This window comes from Oxyura jamaicensis, chromosome 11 (assembly GCF_011077185.1).
Source record: "Oxyura jamaicensis isolate SHBP4307 breed ruddy duck chromosome 11, BPBGC_Ojam_1.0, whole genome shotgun sequence".
NCBI classification, from domain to species: Eukaryota; Metazoa; Chordata; class Aves; order Anseriformes; family Anatidae; genus Oxyura; species Oxyura jamaicensis.
The window spans coordinates 8,705,081-8,727,580 of NC_048903.1; the positions used below are offsets into that span (position 1 = coordinate 8,705,081).

General features: G+C 35.7%; 1 protein-coding gene across 13 annotated transcripts in view; it reads left to right on the forward strand.

Moving 5' to 3' along the window:
• Positions 1-22,500, forward strand: part of ZNF536 (zinc finger protein 536) — a 342,846-nt gene that overhangs the window by 53,130 nt on the left and 267,216 nt on the right. For 8 of the 13 annotated variants that reach the window (XM_035336771.1, XM_035336774.1, XM_035336761.1 and 5 more), the window contains exons 2-3: positions 2,669-2,747; positions 15,045-15,115. The gene's annotated coding sequence lies outside the window, so the exon portion shown is untranslated. Of the gene's footprint in view, positions 1-2,668; positions 2,748-8,099; positions 8,239-13,542; positions 13,564-15,044; positions 15,116-22,500 lie in introns of those variants that run through there. The other 5 variants (XM_035336768.1, XM_035336772.1, XM_035336770.1 and 2 more) reach the window with 4 other exon arrangements.

The window sequence follows — 22,500 nt, forward strand, 5'->3', positions numbered from 1 at the left end:
AGTAAAATATCTTTTTATAAGGTTTTAAATCACTTCTGCTACAGTTTAATGTGTAAAGCTACAGATTTTCCCAATTTGTTCATAGGGTTATGTATCACAGACCTTAAATCATTTAAGGTTTTAAACCTGAGGGGTTCACTCACAGTCATGAACTGGAAAGCAGATTGCAAGAGACATTGACATGCTGATCAATGACATGAAGCCTCCAAACAAATCAGTACAGGACTTTAAGAGATGAAGCCTTACTGTGTTCTGTCTGTCATCAGAATTTATAAAGCATCTTAGTGAAAGCCCCTTGAGAATCATTCTTAGAATTTTGCAAGTCATGAGCGTGTATGTAAAATCTGATTTTTTTAAAAACACAAGTAGCCTTGTAATAGCATAGCAAAAATGTAGTCTACAATGTCGGCGTAGGTGTACTAAGAACCTGTTTAGTGAGATAACATCTTTTCCAAACCCAACAGCTTATTATCTTCTTTGTTTCTATTTCTTGGCTTTCTTACTTTGAATGAGCTGCAAGTAAACACTAAAAAAGGTGTATCTTGAGGTTTTAAGACATCAACAACAGCAGAAATTCCAGACAAACAAGCTGTCACTGTTTTTAGACGCTGTGCAATTGAGAACGTTGGATGGGACATGTGTTTATATATAGCAGCCCAGGAATTTGCTTTTTCTGTGTATCCACAGATTGTAACCAAAATTCACTTATTTGAATTCAGACAGGGTATGGGCCTGCTAGGTGGGACCTGAATCCTATCTAGATATAGTTTTGTGTTTGGGAAAATGAAATCTGACGACAAGGTTATTTATTTATTTATTTATTAACCATTTCCAAAAGGTTTTTGCTCTGTCCAGCCAGTGCCGTAGGTGCTTGCCTTGGCTGCCCACTGGTTTGCTTCTGGTAGAGCTGGCTGTGCCTGTGGGAAGTGGGGCAGCAGCACAGAGTTGGAGCTTTTATTTAGCGCCCAGCGAGGTCAGCACTGTCAAACACCTAGCGAGGAGCTAGGCTTTGCCTTTTGGGGTTATTAATTCAACTATAAAGCCAGAGACAATTGGCATGTAAAAGAAAACCAGACATGAGGAGAGAGCAAAAAAGAAATGTGTTCCTACGCGTGAGAAACAGTGGTGATGGCAAACCAGATGTCTACTGTTGAATTTTTGGCAGTTAACTGTGAAAATGTGAGTTATAAAGGAGGGGTTTGAAGCTTTTACTGGGGTAATTCTTCTATGTGAGAGAAGTTCTATGGCAGAATTATCACTTGGAAAGTATATCAAAGAGTGTGATAAAGAGTGGCTCAATCTGCAAGTGACAGGATTAGGGAACATCGTGGTAGACCATTGAAATGAAAACAAGTAGCGTGTGTCTGGTGTGGTGGAGAAGCCAAGGAATGAGTAGGGGAGATGGTACGGACAAAGTGGGATGTTTTGCAGTAATATTTTGCATTGGATGTAGTCAGGATAAGGTGGGGCATAGGAAGAGTTTAGAGGATTCATGGAAGTGTTTCATCAACATTGCACTAGTGGAGGTCTATGCTACTTAGTAGGGAATTCCTAATTTGCAGAACTATTTAATATTGTTTTGGTCATCAATAGCAGCCCTCAGAGTTGTTGTTTATCCTTCAAGTCAACAAATGGCATTGCCCGGCAGTGTGGTCCTGTCAGTGCTGACCAAGTTAAACCAAATACAATAAAAAGGCCAAGCTCTTAATCATGTCCCACAGATAGGAAGGATACAGTCCTGCACGCGCTGATAGCTGCAGCCAGCCACTGGGGCTCTGCAGAGAAGTCAACACTTCTCTGGGTGAGCAGTATTTGTGAGGTGAAGCCCTAAGGCCGTGCTGCTTCAAATGGGGTTTCGGAACCGGACTCAGATGTATGAAATAGTTTGGTTGATGTAGATGTACAAAGTGTGTTATTTGGAAATGACCTTTAATTTCATTTGTTAGACATACATAAGAACAGACATAGTTAGAATTCTCAGTCATAAATTCTTCAGATTATAGCTTTAGTCCAATGAACTTTATTTTGCTCTAAGAACGCCCTTTGTTTTTGTTTCTATTTTGCTTACTAATGTAATGGCCCTAAATTCACTGCTGACAAATATCTTGGAAGTATTCTGGCTTGGCTTTTACTGCTGGCTCTTATCTCTTTTAAGTGGGGTTTATTAGATGAGATCATCTACAAAGGACTAATTTCTGTTATAAAATGGAATTAAAAAAAAAAAGTAAAAATACAATTAGTAGCTGTTCTCTTTTTACTCAGTTCAAAAGATTAGAATATCAATGTCAAAGAGAATAACTGGGTTTCTGGAGTGTGCTATGCAACTTTGTTTTATCCTGTTTTGTCCTCTTTTGCTGCACTGTCTAGGGGAAAGGATCAGAAGAATTTCATTCTGTTCCCCAGCATTATCTTGAGGAGAGGTTTTCCCTCTCAAAACAATCCAGAACTGAAAGAACTTTTTAGTTCTCAAAATGAAATGGCCACCAATCAAGTACATTATGAAGGTTTAAAAAATAAAAGGTGTTAATCACATTAATATTCTGATTCTCAATACTTTCTGCTGCTCTGTAGATTGTCTGCTTGAGGTGGCATTGTAATATTTTAACATAAATGTCTGATTCAAACATTGAGTTTTGACATACTAAATTTCTCACAGTTTTTTTTACAGTTGTGACCTTCAGTACCTATCCTGTGTATTGTAAGAATTTCCTCAGCCAGGGAACAGATACCTTGGTTAAGAATAACTGGTAAGAAAACTTACTTATTTAACAATATTTTCTTCTGCTTATGCATCTGAGTTTTTTATTTATTTATTTATTTATTTTTAAAAAAAGGCATAAAAATAAAGTACCTAAATTAGATTTTAAAATCTGTTCTCACTTTTTTTCACGTCTTCAAAAATATTATGTTCATGTCTTCAGGAAAACTCTTTATTGTAGTTCTTTTGGATATCACGAGCTACAAATAGATTTTTTCAAGAAAAAAATCTGCTTGGTAAAATCATGAGCATTCATCTTACATGGCTGATATGTAATAATTTTATTAGAAATGAATCATCATTTATTACTTTATCAACAAACTGCTGATTTACAAAAAAAATCCATGATGCTCATGATTAAATTAATCACTTTTTCTTTTTTTTCCAGAAGTTCAATAGAACATCTCATGCAAATTATTAAGATCCATATTCTTTTGTATATTAGCATGAGAAGAACACCCATGAAAATCAGTGGGTGGAGGGGTGCACTACATTGTGTATATGATTTTTCTCAGAGCTATTCCTGTGCAGTAAAAGAATAGCTCCTGTAAAGTCTGAGAAACCAGATTGGTGTGGAAATCAGTGTGAAATCAGAATCAGGTTATTTGGCCCTCAGTTTGAAATAAAAGTCTAGCTTCCTAGGAAATAACTAATAATTAATTCTACATTCTACATGCATTAATTGATTCTTAAATCAAAATTTCTGATGGCTTCTGCTTCTAAATCAAATTCTTATGTTATTTCTTTATTATAATTGTTATACTGGATTGTCCACTCATTTTTATGTCGTGTGAATCAGTAGAAACTGTGTGATTCAGAGGAATGATGCTGATTTATAGCATATGTAAGTGAGAGGATGTTCAGGCATATTATAGCTTCAGTACTGCAAATGCATAAGCAGGTATTGAATTACTGATGCTAATGGAATTACTTACGTGAGTAAAGTTAAGCGTGGATGTAAGTGTTTTCAGGATTGATGTCTGTACTTAGGAATTTATATCATTAAAGAATATGGCTCACAATTTTTAAAACTTACTAATTGAATGTGAGCTACTGGGTTTTATTCTAGACAATTGACTCAACCAGAGTTATAGTGACTTGTTTCTAGAATAATTCCATCAGCTTCAGAGAAAAATATGTGGATTTTTAATACTGTAAATAAGAATGCAGTCTGACCAATTCACTTTGCTGATCCCTACTAATATGAAGAAATACTTGCCAGAGTGAAGGAGAAGCACAGAACTGGACATTTAGTAATACAAACAGTTTCAATCAAATGGTTAAATAGCTCAGCAAAGACGTGGTTCATTTTGTAATAGCAATTGGAATCCAAATAAAACTATCTGAGAGATGTGCTGTTTGTTGTGAAGTTAGTGTGAAAAACAGAAAACTCTCAATGTGTCTTGAATTTCAGGGGGATGTCATCAAACTATTATAGTTTTTTTTTTTTTTTTTTAAAATGTACCACAAACCCAAAGACAAAATTCCAAACCCACAAACTTAAAATACACATGCAGAAGCTCATACTCGATTCTAATTAACAAAGCTTACCTTTCTCTTGACCATACCCCATAGAGGTCATCATGTAACCTATTTAAATTGATAGTAATATTATGCACCATGAAATTAATTTTACATTGTATACAGTTTTTATTGTGACTTTATCTTGTTTCAAAAGTGCTTACTTTCTGATTTTGTGGATATTACTAACTGGATTACTTTTATTTTGGTTTTTACACAACAGTTATATTAGAAATTTGCTGTTTTATTCTTACCTTCTTAGTAAAAATCCTTTTATCACACAATGGGTAATTTATATCCATTACCAGCCCTTTCAATCCTTTTCAGTGGTGCTGTCAGTGCCTTTGGCACAGTAATGATTAATGTGATCTAATAATAGTGTGCCATTATATTACCTTAGTAAAACATGTACCAACATCCTATTCAGATCTACCAAATTCATAGCTTCCTATAATATTTTTGTTGAAAGACAGGATTACTATTTTTCAAAGCTGAATTTTTTTGCCTTTAACATATTTAATGAAATTCACAATTCTTTGCCATGGTAATCTTTATGCATGTATTTGGGATTGATGGTTGAATTTTTTATCATTCTGCATTATTGTGATTTGTTAGGCAAATTGTTTGACACGTAAAGAGAGTTGTGCATTACATTGTTTTGTTAAGGGTGTATTTTAAGCATTCAGTACCTTCAGATTACTCACCTATATTTATCATAGATTGTAGAAGGTAAAAATAAGCATTTGGGCTAAAATGTGTTTTTCTGCATTCTAACCCAGATACTGCCACATACTACAGGAGGCAAGGTTGATACTGCTCTGCCCAGCAGTACCAGTTTTTGTTACAGTGTCTTTGCTGTGGTGCTCTCTGTTCGGCATTTCCTTAATTCTGCGCCAACAGAAACATGCGGAATGGTGCCCAACTGTGAGTTGGAAACTGGGATCGTGCAGTGCTATGTCTCTTGTTTTCAATCCAAGATATGTATGGTTGAAAAACAGATTCATGCATATGTACCATTTACTTGAGGTTCAAGCAGGAATAGCATTGCATGACCCAAAACTCCCATTGTCAGGTAGTACCAGTTCCCCCCAGAAGAGGAGGAATTATCCAGAAGATATATTTTTATTGACAAAAAATGATGGTGCTGGAGCATTGGAGTTGTGTATTTATGATTGCTTTTCCAGTCATCCCACTTACGTACCTGATGCAGTGTGAGAGTTTGCTGCTCTTGCACTGAGCACAAACTCCCCCAGACCCCTGCTAGAGGAGGACTTGAGTCATGGCGCACTTTCCAGTGCAGAATATTGGGTTCATCTGTTTGATATTGTTGCTAATCAACATGGCTGAAGGGTTTGGATAACACTGCATCTTTGCAAAGCATCTTAAATCTTCATCACCTAAAGATGTCATTATTGCAGCCAGGGAGTCACATACTTAACACTGTCGCAGTAAAATCAAAATGAAACAGCATGTCCACATTTTAACTCTACTTCGTAATGTTCTGTTAAATACCTACTCTTACAGTTTCATCATATCACAATAAATAATGAATGAGAAAAATATTTTAATCTTGTCAATAGCAGCAATGTCTAAAAACAAGGAAAGTGTGTGTGTGCATTTATGTGGATCCCTTATTTGATTTAGGCTAAGCGATACAGCTGTAACAGGATTTGAAATATGCAATCAATGTAAACGAAGAAAAATATTTTGAATGCAGTGTATAAACTGTGTGCTTCTTTAGACACATTTTAGGAAAAGAAAAAACGATGATGATTGTCACACCATATAACAATAATACTATTGGAAATATATGCAGCAGCTTTTTCTGCCATGGTAAAAACAGGCTTAAGCCTTGGTCATTTAAATTGAAGGCATTTTCATCTCTTCTTTGTGGCTCATTCTTCATGATGTAACAAGAAATAAGGGGCAAGGTTTGAAATCTTGCCTTAACGTTGTATTCAAAATGTTTAAAGCAAGTTCAAAAAGATGCTTCACTGTTTTTAGTAATAAATACTTATTTACTGAACAAAAAAACCTTTCATGAAGTACTCTCCAAATTCAGTTTACTAATGGAGATATAATTTGTTAAAGATCTAAAAGAATTGTACTAGTCTTGAATTAGGGATGCCTTAGGTTGCACTGTAAGTCCCTGGACTGTCTCCTATGCTGACAGCATTATCATACTGCTTTATTACTCTAGATCCTGCAGGTGTACTAGCCAGAGAGCCAAGTTGGCTGTAAACAGGTAGCTTCCTTTCTTCGCTGAGAACAGAGTTGTCAGTGAAAAATTTATCCCCCATTTCTTTACACGCAACTCCAAATAGGTGTATTCTAGTGCAGAATAGACTTTTCCATTTTCTGAAGAATTTTCAGAGCCTTGTTTTTTTTTTTTTTTTTTTTTCTTCTGTTGTTCCTTTCAGTGGGAGATTCTATTAATTGCACGAAGGACTGGCTTCCATGGGGGAGTTTTGTCTTTTTCTTTGGTAAAGTAGGATCGCAAGTCAGTGAATTGGCCTGTGAGTGATTATTTCATCTGCACAATTTTCCGTCTCCATTCTGGTGGGATAGAGGCTCTTACATGTTGTCTCTGGGAATATGGCTGGTTAGGAACAGGGCATGGTGGGTCCTCGTGTGGCAGCAAAAGCAGTTAAAAAGCACAATTACAATTCACTGTCCTTGATTAGGTTCCTGTCTGCATTGCTGTACTGTGATCTTGAATGAACTTAGGTAGACTAGGAAGAGGACTCCTTTGTGTGATTCTGAAAGAAAAGAGTACCAGTAAGCCTTGCTCTGCCTACCAGTAAGCAGAATAAGAAAAATAAAATAAAATAATAATAATAATAATAAAAAAAAAATTTTGAAGGTAGAAAAGCAGAAGAGGAAAGTATTTTTGTCTTTTAAGACAAATTTTTATCTCCTTTGAGGCCATCAGGAAAAAGTAGCAACTAGTAATTCTTGTGTTATATTACTAGTCACTGAATTACTTGTGTAACTTTAGTAATGAAACATAAATGTTCTCTTGGTTCCCCAGTGGGCATAATACCATTTACCTGTATCAAAAATGCTTTGTAATTTAATTAACACTTGGAGTGCTCTTTGAGATCCTTAGCTAAAAGCAGGCAAAACGAGTCAATTGTTACAGAAATCGCAATTTATCCCCAGTTAAAAAAAAAAAAAAAAGGAAAAATTACACTTTCTCTTGACTTTTTCAAACCTCAGAAAATGTTTGATAGGGGTTTTGGGCTTTGTTCTTTCTGGTCCTTAGAGTCATTTATTCTTAGTGATTTGCATAGGCACAGTGTAGGTATTCCGGTTTTGTTCTATGGAGTATTTTGGTGAATCATAAATTACCTGTCCCAGTGCTGGGAACCTGTTTCTTAAAGAAGCATACATTTTTCAGGAGAGAACTTGAGTTGTGCTAGGAAAGTTCTTCATTATCCTCCAATAGATACTTTTTATTATTTTAGAGGAAATAGTTCCTAATTTTTTGTTGTGCACTAATAATAAGAGCTTGTGCTTTGTTTCGTTGAGGATGCCAGTATCTTGCTGATAAATCATGTATGACTGTACCATTGTAACTACAGCTATTCAAAAGTCATATCTAATTACCATATCCTGTCATGGCCAGATCACTGACCAGTGACCAAACCAAGTTTTTTCTTTGAATAGACAATGCCTGTCTATAAGTATGTACCAATCTAACTTTGGACTGATCCAAATATTTTTGGGGTATACACTTATGTTTGAATATGTTTGAAACCTGGTGGTTAAGAGGAAGACTTGATAATTTTTTTTTTTTTCATTATTCTCTGACCTCCAGTGAAGGAGTTTTATTGAAAGAAGCAGAAACACCTTCAGCGAGCTAGCTGCAACTTCAATCCATCCATGTTTTCTACGTTGTTTTGCAAGCAGCCAAACATCTTTCTCTAGAATCATAACCCCCATCTCTTTGCTCCCAGGTACGTAATTCATTCTCACATTTTTCCTTACAAGCTCCATGCATTCATCTGGGATTAGCTGCCTACCACTCAACTTTCTTTTTGGAGACTATAGAAACAGCACATACTTATCTGGATACAGCTAGGCTCAAGTTTCTCTGGAAAAAACATACATCTTCACACATTTTCCCTTTTTATATCTACTTTTTGCTACTAAAAGGAGTTTGAACAGTCTTTCAGATAAGCAAATAATCTTAATAAGCATCTTACAGCCAGCAAAAATGTTGCACACCTGTTTGTACACAGCCTTGATGAAACATCTCAAAGTTATGCTAAGCAAGTCTGCCATTCCCTTCTGGTATTAAATATGCCATTATCTTGAAGTTTTAAGTTGTGCTATTTGTGTAATAACACATAATAGCACCTACAAGGGAGTTTATATCTTTCTTATTCTTTTCTTCTTCTCCTCCAGCAGTTGTTTCCGATGAACCCTTTTGGCCTTGCTTTGATAATTTAAATAGACAGTCTTCTGCATCTGTGAATGAAATTGAGAGCTGTTTGTCTTCCATCTTTCATGGGGATGAGGGAAGGCCAGTATTGCTTAAGCAACCAGCCACTTCTTTTCAAATATGTTAGAGTAAAACAGGCTCAATTAGCAGATTTTTTTTTTTTTTTTTTTGAGTCTACAGTGGACTTTCTTTTCTCCATTATTTTTATTTCTATTTCATTTTTTTTTTTAAACCATTTATTACCACAAAATATTTGGAGAAAAGGTAAAATGGGAGATGCCTATGAAGTTCCTACATCTGCACAGCTGCAGTGACAGGAAACAGTGCTGGGCAGAAGTGCAACTGTGCAGTTGTGACATTGACATTTGTGCCTCTATAAAGGACTTTAGAATAGAATAGTTCAGTCAGAAGGGACAAAGATCGAGACCTACTACCCGCTTCAGGGTAGTTTACTTTGGGAAGAGGTGAAAATGTAGAACTTACAATGCTCAATCACAAAGTGATGAGTTTCTCTCCCTTTCTCCCTCATACACTTCCTCTAAAATATTACATTTTTACTGCAAGTGTGGCTGCATAAAAATAGCGCACATTTTAACTCTCTGAATAGTGATCTCAAGTGTTGCTTTGAATGGACATTATCCTGTGAGTTAAACACTGGAGGAAAATTCTTGTGTTTCTTTTTTTTTTCTCCTGTGGGTAACTGTGCATTGCATAGCTGACCAAATATGCCAAGGCTGTGGAAAAAGAAAAAATGGCAAGATGACTATTTCCCAAAAACAGTAAACACACATTGCAGCCTGGCTTCTTATTAGAGAATGCAAGATTTTACTTTTTGAATAACTACTGTATTTTAACAATAGGCATCGAGTGGTTGCTATGTGATACACAACAGTGTTTTTCATGAACTTTTGGCTGCTGCATAAGCCCAGCAAATATGGGTTCTTACCCTTTTAGTTTTCTGGGTCAATTCATTTTGCACAAAGGAGAGAATGATAATTTGAGTTGTAGGCAGAGAATGTTTTCTTCACATGGCAGGAAAGATGAAAGCTATTTTTATTTGATTTCTTTTTAAATTAAAAATTACAATTCTTTATAGAGTTACAAATAATTATCTTATTACTAAAGGCATCCTGTAAGCTTGTTATAGAGTCTCTCTGTAAAATAATTGCTGATAGTCACTGCACAGTAAAAGTGGGGAACCAGGAGAGGAAACATAGAAATACAAACACATATATAACTTGTGAGTGTGTGTGTGTAGGGGCTTGATTTGATTATCCCAGAAGTAAAGACCTGGGTAAATGCTTTCTGTTTGTTAGGTGGTGCTGGCTGATTACAGACCATATAAAGGTGTTTTCTGAGCTGCTGTTCTCTTCTCTAAATGCTCATCCCTTTCCTACTTGTAGGTCAGAGATGACAGTGTCTATCAGATTTAGTTGGCTTCCTGATGGGGCACCACAGTGGGGCTGCTTTTATGTTCTTATATCCTGTTCTTCTGTTGTCGGAATCCCACTGAGCAGGATTTCTGAGAACTGTAGCCTGGGTCTGTGGATTTAAAACCTCTGTGAGAGCAAGGGCTGGCACTCAGTGATGCCAGGAGGGACAGGTGAGGAGGCTGAAGAGCAGGCAGATGTCAGCAGTGGAAGGTGCACCACTGTTGTATAGGGTTAATGGCAGCTTATGTGGAAGAGGAGGAAGACTCCAGAAGCAGGGATGAAGGAGGTGGTTTGAAAATAGGGGCAAGAAAGGCCATTGAGTTATTCAGGGGAAGGGAAAGGGAAAGAGACATAACTTCACTGAATTATTTCAGTGGTTGTAGTCTTCTATTTATGTAATTTATATAAATCCATTAGATTAAATAAATTTGCACTGATCTGTACCAATTACTTCTGCTGAGAAGGTTTGTGGTGTTTGTTATTGCTTTGTTTTGCTTTTCTTGGACATAGTCAAGCCATTTCTTCTTACAGTTATTGTGTCATAGATTGTGTGTCTTTATCAACCAGCAAAGTGTGTGTTTCAGCTTCCTTGGAGCATTTTCTTACAGAGGAGAATCAAGGAAGTTGTCATATATCTCAGGTCACAATGTTCAGGCAATCTGCAGAATATATATATATATATATATATATATTTTTTTTTTTCCATTCTGCCCAGTTGTGGTCCTCTCAAAAGCAGCTATGTCCCCTTTTTGGTTAGATGTATTCCAAATGCAGTTTTGAGGCATATACCTTTTCTCTTCTGTATCAGAAATTGCCCCACTTCCCCCACCCTATGCCCCAAAAAAACCTATATTTATGGTAACAGTTGATTGCTTGCTCAAAGGGAGAAAGAGAGAAAGTCTTTCATGGATGACATTTTTTTATTTATTCTTTTCCATAGAAATTCCATTTAAAGCATTTATCATTGAGATAATTTTCTGTCTCAAAGTCATATCAGACGCAAAGCTGTCTTCATGGCCATTTCTTCTAGCTCACTGGACAGCTGTTCTGCCTGAAAAGAAAGAAAAGATCATGTATCAGTCAAAGACTTGATACATAAGGAGAATCCTTATGCTCTTTGACTGAGGAAAATCCTGGCTGTGAGCTCTTGATCTGACTTCTGCTTTCTTGATTTAGAGAATTGCATTTATATTTTGCAATAATATCTGCTGATTTTTATCTATTTTTTAAATGTTTCCTTTGTGTATTTTGTAGACTTAGATTAGATACTAGGAAGAAATTCTTTACTCAGAGGGAGGTGAGGCACTGAAACAGATTGCCCAGAGAAGCTGTGGATGCCCCATCCCTGGAAATGTTCAAGGCCAGGTTGGATGGGGCTTTGGGCAACCTGGTCTGGTGGGAGGTGTCTCTCTCCATCGCAGGAAGGTTGGAACTAGGGGATCTTTAAAGTCCCTTCCAACCTAAACCATTCTATGGTTCTATCATCGTGGTGCTTGCAGGGTATTTTGAACTCATCTGCACTGGTGAGAGCGAACAGTTTTCCGCCTCTGTGATTTGATTGATCCTCTTCTCAATGGCACTGTGGGCAGAAATTAGTGCTACTTAGTAGAAGAAAGGTTCCATCTTTACTTAGTTTTGCTGTTGCTGAACTAGTGATTTCTAGTGGTAAAGGACTGAAAAGGTTGAAGGACATGCCCAAGCTGAAGCCTTGTTAACTAGTACAGATGCCTGTGCTTGTTTATCGTTCTGCATTTCTGTGACTCTATTACACTGAAATAACTAACAGGTAATAAATCCCTTTTTTGTTAATGTATTGCTAATTATGCATTTACTGTGATGCTAATTTAAAGAAGATTTGAAGTACATTAAAAATTCCTTATTTTTAAAAATTTCTTATTTGACTTACTAAATGTGTATATACAGTAACAGCATTGAGTTTAGTGCATGCCCGTTCATCTGGAAGTGTAGAGTGAAAGACATGAGTGAACTTAGATGCTACAGTTTTAGCCTAGCTGTGATTACCCTCCAGAATGGAAACTGAATCTCTGACAGAGGGTTTTCTGGCTGCTTTTCACTGTGTTGAGTATGGTTGCACAGCACAGGGCGGCATGGTGCAGCTAGACTGGAATCAAGCTGAAGGCTGTCTTGGAGACCTAGTAGCCCAGGGGAACTATTAAGATAATTTGGACTTCTTTTTTTTTTTTTTTTTTTTTTTCATGAGGAAAGCACAAACAAAAATGGCAACAACAACAACAACAAAAAAACAACACCCGCACCTCAACCCCAGAAGACTTTTGTATCCACCTCTTGGTGTTCTTCAAAGACATTGTTAGCAGTTTGTTGTGTGTTCATGCCAAGTAAATATTTGAAGGTGTCTTCAGGCCCTGGTCAATACTACATGGGACTCAGCAGAATACAGATACACTATATTTTGATGTGCACACTTGTTGAAAGAGATCATCCGTTCCCCAAGCCAGCAGATCTTGACTTGGATAAGGTTTTGTGAGGGCTACTTTGCCTGGATTACGTTATGTGGGACTGCAAGAAAAATTGAGACATGATACAGCTAATTATGCAGTGAAAGAGACATGAGAAAGGAAAGATGTGCCAGTATAATTGCAGTAAATTCTTGTATTTATATATGCTTAAAGTTGTCCTGATGCAAAATTTCCTAAAGCAAAGGAATTTATTGATTTTTTTTAAAGCAGATCTTGGATCATATTGCTTGCCATATTGGATCAGAATATTGGGCCGTCAAGTGCCATTGATTATGACCAGGAGCAGAAGATTTAGAGTAAGAGGCAAGAAACCTGTGATCAGTCATTATAGGATAAGCTTTCCTTAAGGATGTTGTAATTATAAGCGGGACACATGGCAAGCGTATACAACTTGGTAGTTCCAAACCAAGGGAAAACAATGGGGATGATTTAGTTCTCTTATGCTTTGAAATAAAGTAACATTAGTTTTATTTAATCAATAGACTCTAGGGTTTGACATATGGATAAAAACTTATAATCAGTGGAATAATATTTCTGGTTAAGCACTTCTCATCAGGAACTTGTTTGACCTGTGGGCTGCTTCATTTTTTAAGCTTAGATGTTTCTATTATAGAGCTTGTAAAGAGTGTTGCAGTGGCAGCATGGGGAGTGTGTGCTAATACAGATGCATCTTGCAGGAAAGGAGATAAACCTTTTTCTTTTGTACACAGACACATACATGATTTATCAAACACTGTCTTTACTGTAAAATGTACAGTTTATGTGTATTACTCTATCTGGGTAGGATTAGAAGCTCTGATGTTCTGTCTTGTTTTGGGGAAGTGGATTACTCTATAGATAAAGTGCAGATAATTTACTTTTAGTGAAACACTGCAGCTTAAGGACAGCAGAATCAACGTTCTTGAGGTAAAAGGAATTGATATGGAACAACATAGTGTAGCTGACCACTCATAGGAATTTAAAGATGACATCAGAAATATATTATAGAAAATTTGTTGACTATTTTTTTCAGTTATCCTAAAATGATCATTTGATTTAAAAGACAACAACAAACATTGCAAATACTGAGTACCTTGAAATTCACTGATTTTTCTGCATGTATGATTGGCAGCATTAAATGCTAACAGCTCATTTAAATATTAAACATCTGTACATTATTTAGGGATTTTTCATCTGTTGATTTTAGAAATGAGGATTTTGATTCTTTGCATTCATATTTGTGTGTTATTTATATACAAAAACCGTCAGCAATGAAATAATAGTCCTAAAATATACTATATATGGTTTTGTGATTAAGGTACCAAATGCACAGTGTATAAAGAGATACAACATCTATGGCATTTGATTTTAGGTGTGGCAGCAGCAATTATGATTTCATAATAGTGGGAGTAACATGACAGTTCAAAAGCACAGTGAGGAGAATGTTTTTTTATACACAGCAATGTAAATTTTTAAAATAACAGTGTAATTTTTTACATTTCTTACTGGGTACGGGATAATTCATTTCAGAATAATTTATTTTCCACAGGTAAAAATAAAATATATATCACTGTGGAGCATAGTATAATACATTCAAATTTTATGAGTGAGTTATTAAGACATACAACTCAGGAGCTAGGATAAACATCATATTCCTTAATTAATCCATTATGCTATGACACATGTGCCATTTTCATTACCTTAAAAAAAATTGTGGCTTCTTTATATAAGAAAACCTTTCTTTTAAAGCCATAACAATTGTAAAGTCTTATGCACCAAACACTAATAAAGAGTTAGATGTCTTACAACTCTTCAAGAAATTTAGATGAAGGCCCATCATCTTCTGGTAATCACATTCAAATATGTTCTTTAGCTCAAATATTTTAGTGTGTGTGTGGATGGAGTTCCCCCATGTTTAAATGAATCCAGACTTAAATTTCAGCTAGAGAATGCAGGTGAATCTATGGTTGAGCAATAATATAGGAACAGTAGTGGAAAATGTAGGAAAAAACACACCACACAACGCCCAAACAAACAAAACCACCAAAAACTCAACAACAACCCCTTTTAAGATCTCAAAATGCAGCATTATAGATGTATATAGCTTCTGAGGCAGCATGCACAGATCTACAATGAACATTTTTCTCTTTTGGATCTTACAACTTTCAGCCAAGATTCTCCCTTCTGCCCCCAGATCCCCAGAAAATGTGTATTCATTTAAAGGAAAGAAAGCTCTTAATTTACAGGTGAACAATCTAGAAAATATACACTTCTGCTTGACCCCAGTAGCTGCAGCTTGGGGAAGTTATTCGTTTGGTTTTGAGTGTGTGTGGGTGTCATATCTAACTATTTTTTTTTATTTACAGATGAATGTTACTTTTGTAATTATAAATATTTTGCATTCACAGTAAAGAATCTGCAAGAGTTTTCATCAATCGTTGATTAAAGAATTAAATCTCGCCACACTCCAGCTAGCTAGGTAAGTAGTACTAGCCCTAAAGATCAGAGTAACTGTGGTATAGGAAGGTGGAGTGATACTTTAAGGTCTGTCATTGGCACATCTTGGAATAGATGACAGATTTCTCACTTCCTGTTCCGTGACTAATTGTCAGCACAGTGCATCTATTTGCTTCTGTAATAGGGGAACTAATTTTCTGAAATGTTGTATTTCATCTTATACAGTGGAGCCAGGTACTGAAACAATTACTTTTAACTTGTCTACAAACTATATCAGAACTTCCTTATATCAAATCTAAGTTTTTATGCATGTATGCTTTGTGTGCCCAAGAGCAACCAATATTTAAGGTATGTATGTGAATACATTTTTATATGATTTTAGTGTTAGGATATCTGTCATTTCTAAAATCTGATACTAATACAATTCAGTATTTGTCATTTTACACTGAAATAAGAACAGACATAAGACAATACAAAACAAAACATTATTAATGACAAAATCAAATTAGAGATTGTTATATATTGAATACAATAAATTTAATATAAATTAGTACAATACAAAGAAATGTGTTTTTCTGCTATTTCAGCATTAGAGCATTAGAAGAATTGCACTGTTTTTCTCCATATGCCTGTGTCACCAGGTTGTTATTTCTTTTGTTTAGTCATATAATAGAATGTGTTGAGACATATTATCCTCAACTTGTGTAACAGCCTACAAATACTGATTGCAGTTTGAGCTTGTTATGGAAAAGTATTGCCCTGTGGATTGAGAAAATGACCAACAGCGGACTATAATCTATGAAGCTGAGAGTAAAATTGCCAACTAGAGGTCATTTTTCAAACCAAGGGGCAATAGTTTTCTACTATAAACTGAATATTACAGTCAGTATATGTTTTATTAAACCATTTCAGAAACTTGGGAGCAGTTTCATTTAAACTTCTTGCTTGATGTGGCTCAGAGAACAGGCCCAGGGCATCTCACAAAAAAGCCTGGCATAGTCTCTATAATAAATATTCTGTATACTCAGTAATTGTGAAGGCTTTAGAGCCTTAATGGTGAACGGCCATATCCTGCCACCATTCTGCATTCTTAGCAGCAATTGAAATCATTAAGGTTTGTGTATAAAAATCATTGCGGGCCACTGTTTCTCACAGTAATACTATGACAAACTAGGGCCAAACTACGTAGGGAAGCCAATTGTGGCTATTACTCTCTAAAAGATTAAAAAGAAAACATCTTTTCATTTCTCCATACCCTTTCATTGTTTTTCTTTCCTACTGAAGTATGTTGACAATGGATCTCTTTATTGGCTGTCATATGGGGGTGATTGCTTAGTGCCTTGGTCAATAAGAGGATTTATATTCTGGAATACCAGAAATAACAAAAAGACATGTAGACTAAGTGAAGCCTTTATTCTCTTCCTTTAACACACCTTGCACATCCATAAAGTGTTCTGCTTGGGAACAGAGATGCTTTCTGGAGACATTGCTATGAGTAACTTTTACCATTATCAGATTTTCATCATAAAATCCTAGGTAAACTTCAAGTTTCAGAAAGTCACAAGCCTTCCTGCAAAACAGGGGGCAGGGGCCAGAGGAAATCCAAGAACAAGACTGGTGGGTGGGGCAGAATAGAGCCAAATAAAATCTTTCACCTTTTCCTTGAGAATTCCTGATTGAAAGTTTTTTTTTTTTTCTTTTTTCTTTTTTCTTTTTTCCAGGAGCCTATTTCACTCTTTTATATCACCTTGTTGTCTACCTTCTAGTATTTCTAATTTTCGATTTTGGGGAAAAGCTGACATATTGATCCTGCTTCTGTGGCATAAGCATGTCATAGTCCAATACTACTACATTTTTGGCAGTAAACATATCTAAGTTACTGCATGCCGAAGTTACAAGTTCACAGGTTGCAATTATGCATGCAAATTGTGCATTCATATAACCATAATTAGAAATTTATTTCTGCAATTGCCAGATTAATGCACTGATATAGCTCTAGCATGGGGAAATTAGGTGCAAAAGTTGTTTCTGTGCTTTGTGTGTTTAAAAAACAGACCTTACATACATATGTATGTATATATTACGTAGGCAGACATAAAACTTTGCCACCTTAGGAAGGGTGATGGATTAGAACAATAAAAATTGGAGCAGCAAAAAATCTGTTACAAATCTTGTCCATCTTGATGTTTCAGGATTGTTTCCTACAGCATATTTGCTAATACTTTGACCAGAGTGATTTAAATGTCCCAAACAGTTCCCACTAAAGTTTCACAGATAGAATTCAAAGGATATTTTCCTGATGCCTTAAAATAAAGTCAGCAGCTTACCCTGTTATGTTATGACTTCAAGGATCTGTCCTGTGTATCTGTCCTTGGTGTTTCCAAGCTTCTAAATATTTGTTAAAAAGTTGGCATAAATTACTTTGGTATTGACTGTGCCCTTTTCTCTCATTCTCTACCTAGAATTGTGGCACCAGTCAGATTGTGTTATTTCACAGAAATTAATAATAATAATAATAATATAAAAAACACCCCATACCCCCAGAACTCTTACAGTTCAAATTTCTGGGCCGAAAGAAGATGGTACTATTAATTTACTACTGCATGTATTGCATAATATATACGAACACTCTATACGATTATGTATGTAGTCTGTGTTCATTGCTAGGAGGATGTTGTTTAGTGGTCTGTCTGATTGTATTGGACACTGTACAAACATATAATTAATCTCATTTTTAGAAATGCATAGCTCCAAGCTTAGAGTGTAGAAATATAGGGTTATTAGTTTCTAGAATGTTTTTATTACACACTTTGTTTTGATTGACACCTATTAGTATTTTAAGATGACAGAACTAAAACTTATGTTGCAAGATAGCATCAAATATAGATAGTTAAGTAAACAGAAGCATGTGAGTGGGATAATATTTATTGTATAGTGTGTAGCAATGTGGTAAGAGACTAGAGGGAGAATTATTCTCCAAGAAGGATATTTGATATTTTACGTTATTTAGAAATACAAGCATTTTAGAAATACAAATACAGAACTGAACTTCACACCCTGTTTCTTCAGGGTAACATGCAGGTTTATCGCCTATCTTGGCTGGATTGTTCTTGAAAGCTTCCTTCCATGTTTCATGTTGTTCCCTTCTTTGACTGCCTGTGTAGGAGAGGCATAGGAGAAGATCCATCCAATATGTATTTTATAACTCTTCTGCTTTTCTGGTTGATGGTTTGAGATTAAAACCTTGTAGCTCTGACCAAAATTTGTATTGAACACCTCATACCCAGTCCTTTTCCTAGAGAGCTGGGCTGTCCGAGTAGATGAGGGATGGGAGGGGAGACAGGTGCGGACAGAAGTTAAGGGGTGTGCAGTAGGAGAGTCAGGAGGAGAAAGATGGAGCCACTGAACCAAGGGGGCAGTTTCTCATTTGGCAAAGGATCAATAATAATTTTAACTGAGTAAATACTAATTTTGTTTCCAGAACAAAAAGAATAGTTAGTATGAAGTATGTGCAAATTTCCCATGTATTTCTAGTGAATATTTAATTAGAGGCTGGGTAAGAATTATGTAGCTTTCAAAAACCAGCAAATAAACAGACTCCTGTTTTCATGATATGATTCACCCACCTAAAATTACTTCTGATTCACCCACCTAAATTTACTTCTGATGTTCAAGTTAAAAAGAGTGATCTGGGATGTTCAAAACTCACCTCAGAATGTTGTGCTTGGGCTCGGTGTGTATCTTCTGCCCTGGATGGACCCAGGGCTGAGTTCAGGATGGGACAGCAGAGATGTGTGCATCTTGTAAAAACTTGTAAATGTTTAACCGAGTATATTAGGTAAAAAATTACCTGGTTTACTTGATGTAAACCTTTATACCTGACAAGAATATAGCTGTGTTAATCTGGTGTTCTGTTTGGGCTAATTCATCCTAATTTAGGTTTAGCCTGCCTATTTCAGTGCAGTACCTTGTGGACCTATCTTTAGTGGAAGAAGTTCAAACAGGCAATTCTTCAAATCATCTTCTCAATCCAGGGTTTTGCAAATACGTGACCAAGAATAACTGCTTGTGTCCTTCACTTAGCATCAACATGAGTAGCTGTAAAATCACAAAATAATGTTATTAGACAATTGTTTTTGCAAACTCCAATTAACTGGGGAAGAGAAGCAAAATCAGTAAGATCGATATATATCACCATTATTTACTCTTGGGTAAATGACACTTCCCCTTCAGTAAGACAAAAACTATCCCAAGTATGTGTTTTTGTTTTTTATTTTATTTTTTACTTTTCCCTCAGAACACCTTTACATACAGTACCTGACTCATGATGGAACTGCTAGGCAGAACTTTTAAATAGTTATAGTGTCTAGCTGAAATTACTTGTGTTTAAAGACATTGTATTAAACATAATAATAATAAAAAAGTAGCATTTGGTATGAACTGTCTGGTCAAGTTCAGTATTTATTCCTAAAATATCATAAATCATACTTGTTTGAAAGTTTTCTTTTGGACAATAACCTTCTTCCCTCTTAATAGTAAGTGGCGGGCTGCTGCAGCATCTTTTCACAGCACCTTTTTTATTTGCTTCAGCTTTTCATTGCTTGAAAATGGCTTTTCTGTTGACCTGTATATGGCACTAGGTTGATGCCATTAAAAATATAATTTATATATATATATATCCATCTTAAAAATGCTTATTTTAGTTTCTTGATTGGTGAGAGTACTGGAGATATTCATGGAAGTACAATTTGCAAATAGTAGTTCTTGTCAATCAAGAGAACGTGCCACTGTGTCTGACATATTTGTAAATTGTTACCAATCCTGTTACCAATCCTGTAGACTTCTCTAATCCCTTCTCATCCATCTGTGATGCTCATGGTTCATCTCTTTTGGGTAGTAATATTAACACTTCAGAGTGATTCATCTAATGACCAGGCTCACTATGAGGAAGCAGTGCTGTGTTGTGGTGGAATAGAGTGTCATGATGTATAAAGTAAACTAGTCAGTCAGCATGAGAAGAGAGAATAAATAAAAATGAAAACACCTCTTCATGTAATGGAAAAGAAAACGGAGAGGAGAATCTGTGGTACATGATTGCTATTGAAAAGGAAGGCCCCCAAAAGACTATAAATGAAGAAATGTCATCTGTCTAATTTTCATAGGATAGGAGGGGTTGCAGTCATGTTACATGCTCCTCATGCCCTTCAAGAAATCTTTCTGGATTTTGCAGCCATGTTTCCTATGAAGTTCTCTAGCATAGTCCAGTAGACTGCCCAGTGCAAATTGTAATGCTTTATTCTGAGATTCAGGAAGAATCATCTCAGATTTTACTCAGAAGAACCTCAACTACAGTCTTGAATTATTGGGTGTCAGGATTTCAGTGTAAGTACTGTTTCCACTTGAGCATCTTCTTTGTCTCCGGTAAGATAAATTCTGTCCTCAAATGCTTGGGAATGGCATTGATGTTCAATAGAAGCTACAAATGCATCAGAGATCAGATGGAAAATATGTATATAATGTGTTTATGTATTGCATGTGGCAGCTAGGCATAGTAATGGAGTAATGCTTTAATATATACAGTCTATTTATTATACAGTCAAGTGGAAAAAGTAGATGTTTCTATTTATCAGTTGTTTTTTGTCTTGGGTGTTTCTATCTTTGACTGATACAAATATTTTTGAATCTAAACATATCTCCACAATACTGTTGTGTCTTTGTTCTGGATTTCTTTCATCTTAACTTATCAACACAGAATATGAGCTATTTTATCCTATAGTGTGATCATCATCCTAGTGTATATTTGCTCATTAATGTCACGTTAAGATCTAAAGAAATACGAAAGTAGAAGTGAAATTTCTTTTTCTGTACTAATTTTTTATACTACTACTAATAAGAAATCTACAGCACTGTAGCTTTGAAATAAAATTTTGAAAAAAGTATACACATTTCCTGCAACTGCTCTACTGCTTCCAGTCTTACGTTGGCTTAAATATTAATACTCAAACATGACCTTAAACAAAAACTTTGACCAAGTCTCACTCCTTATAAGGGAGGCATAATTTTTTGGTGTTTATTGAAATAATTGAAATATCCTAGTGAAACACCCCTTGAGAACAAATCTGTATGAAATGCATATTTTAATCTCTATTTTTTCATTGAACGGATTTCTTCTGTAACTCATGTCCATTGCACAATTTCATAATGATCTGTTTTTTTATATATGTGATATTCATAGTGAAGACATTTTGGAAAGGGCAAGTACTTATGGAAAAATGTAAAACTTAACATTTTGTTTGTTTGTTTGTTTGTTTTTTTTTAAAAAAGGATTGCATACTAGCCATGCTTTTGCCAAATGAATCATTTTTTTTCCCCACAGATTTACCCTAGAAGTACTTCAAGACAATTTGTATCTTTTAAACAAAAAACAAGCCTAACACAACTTTCTGGTTTTCAGCTAAAAAACTGAAGTTTTCCTGGAAGGGTACAGAAAGAAGACAGAGAAAGGGATGTGCGGGAGGGTAAGGGAGACCACAATTTATGCATTAGGGTTTGGGTGTTTTGTCTGACTTAAGGTGTTGAAAATCCTCACAGCTGGAGCCTGCATCTCTCCCCTGACTAAACAGGGGGACAGAACTGTGACAATCCTGGTCATATGAAGCAAAAGTTGTCCAAATAGCTGCACAGGGTGAGTTATTTGGGGGGTGTTAAAACATGAGTGAGGCCAACCTATGTCAGGTCCCATGGGGAGTGTTAGGGCTCTCATCCTTATCCTGAGAACGAGGACCAGGAGACATTTCCTAGTTAGAAAAACCCCAAGGCAAAAGGGGAACTCAATATGTGTTAGCTGTTCTAGGGAGTAGCAGGCAGCAGCAGTTATATAGACCAGTCTCATTCAGCGCTGCTCATTTTTTCTTGTCAGTTTAAACATCCAACTATCTACTCTGCTTGATTTTTATTCCTCAGAATTTTTCTTTCCCTTTTGTGGGGACAGATCGTTACACACAAACTCATTTAAAAAAAAAAAAAAAAAAAAGATTAAAAATGTTTTGTATGGTGAAAGCTTTTAATTTGAAAGACGACTACTAGCATATATATATGTTTTTTTTTTTTTTTTTTTTTTTTTTTTTTTTCAGGGGAAGCTATGCAAATTGCAAATGTTTTGATGGAGTTGAAATGCCTAGTTTACATCTCATGTTTTTAGATTGTTACACTATATTTTATAAAAATACAAATGACAGAATTTAAGGAAAGTGTTTTGACTTCTCCACAGTAAACATTGCTATATTGCAATGTCAATTTTTGGCCAGTTTCAGGTTGGAACCAAATTTTCTGCTGAAAGTTTAATTTTTAACAGATCTACCTATGATAATGAGTTTAGCAGCTCTGACTCTTTCATTTCAGTCCTTC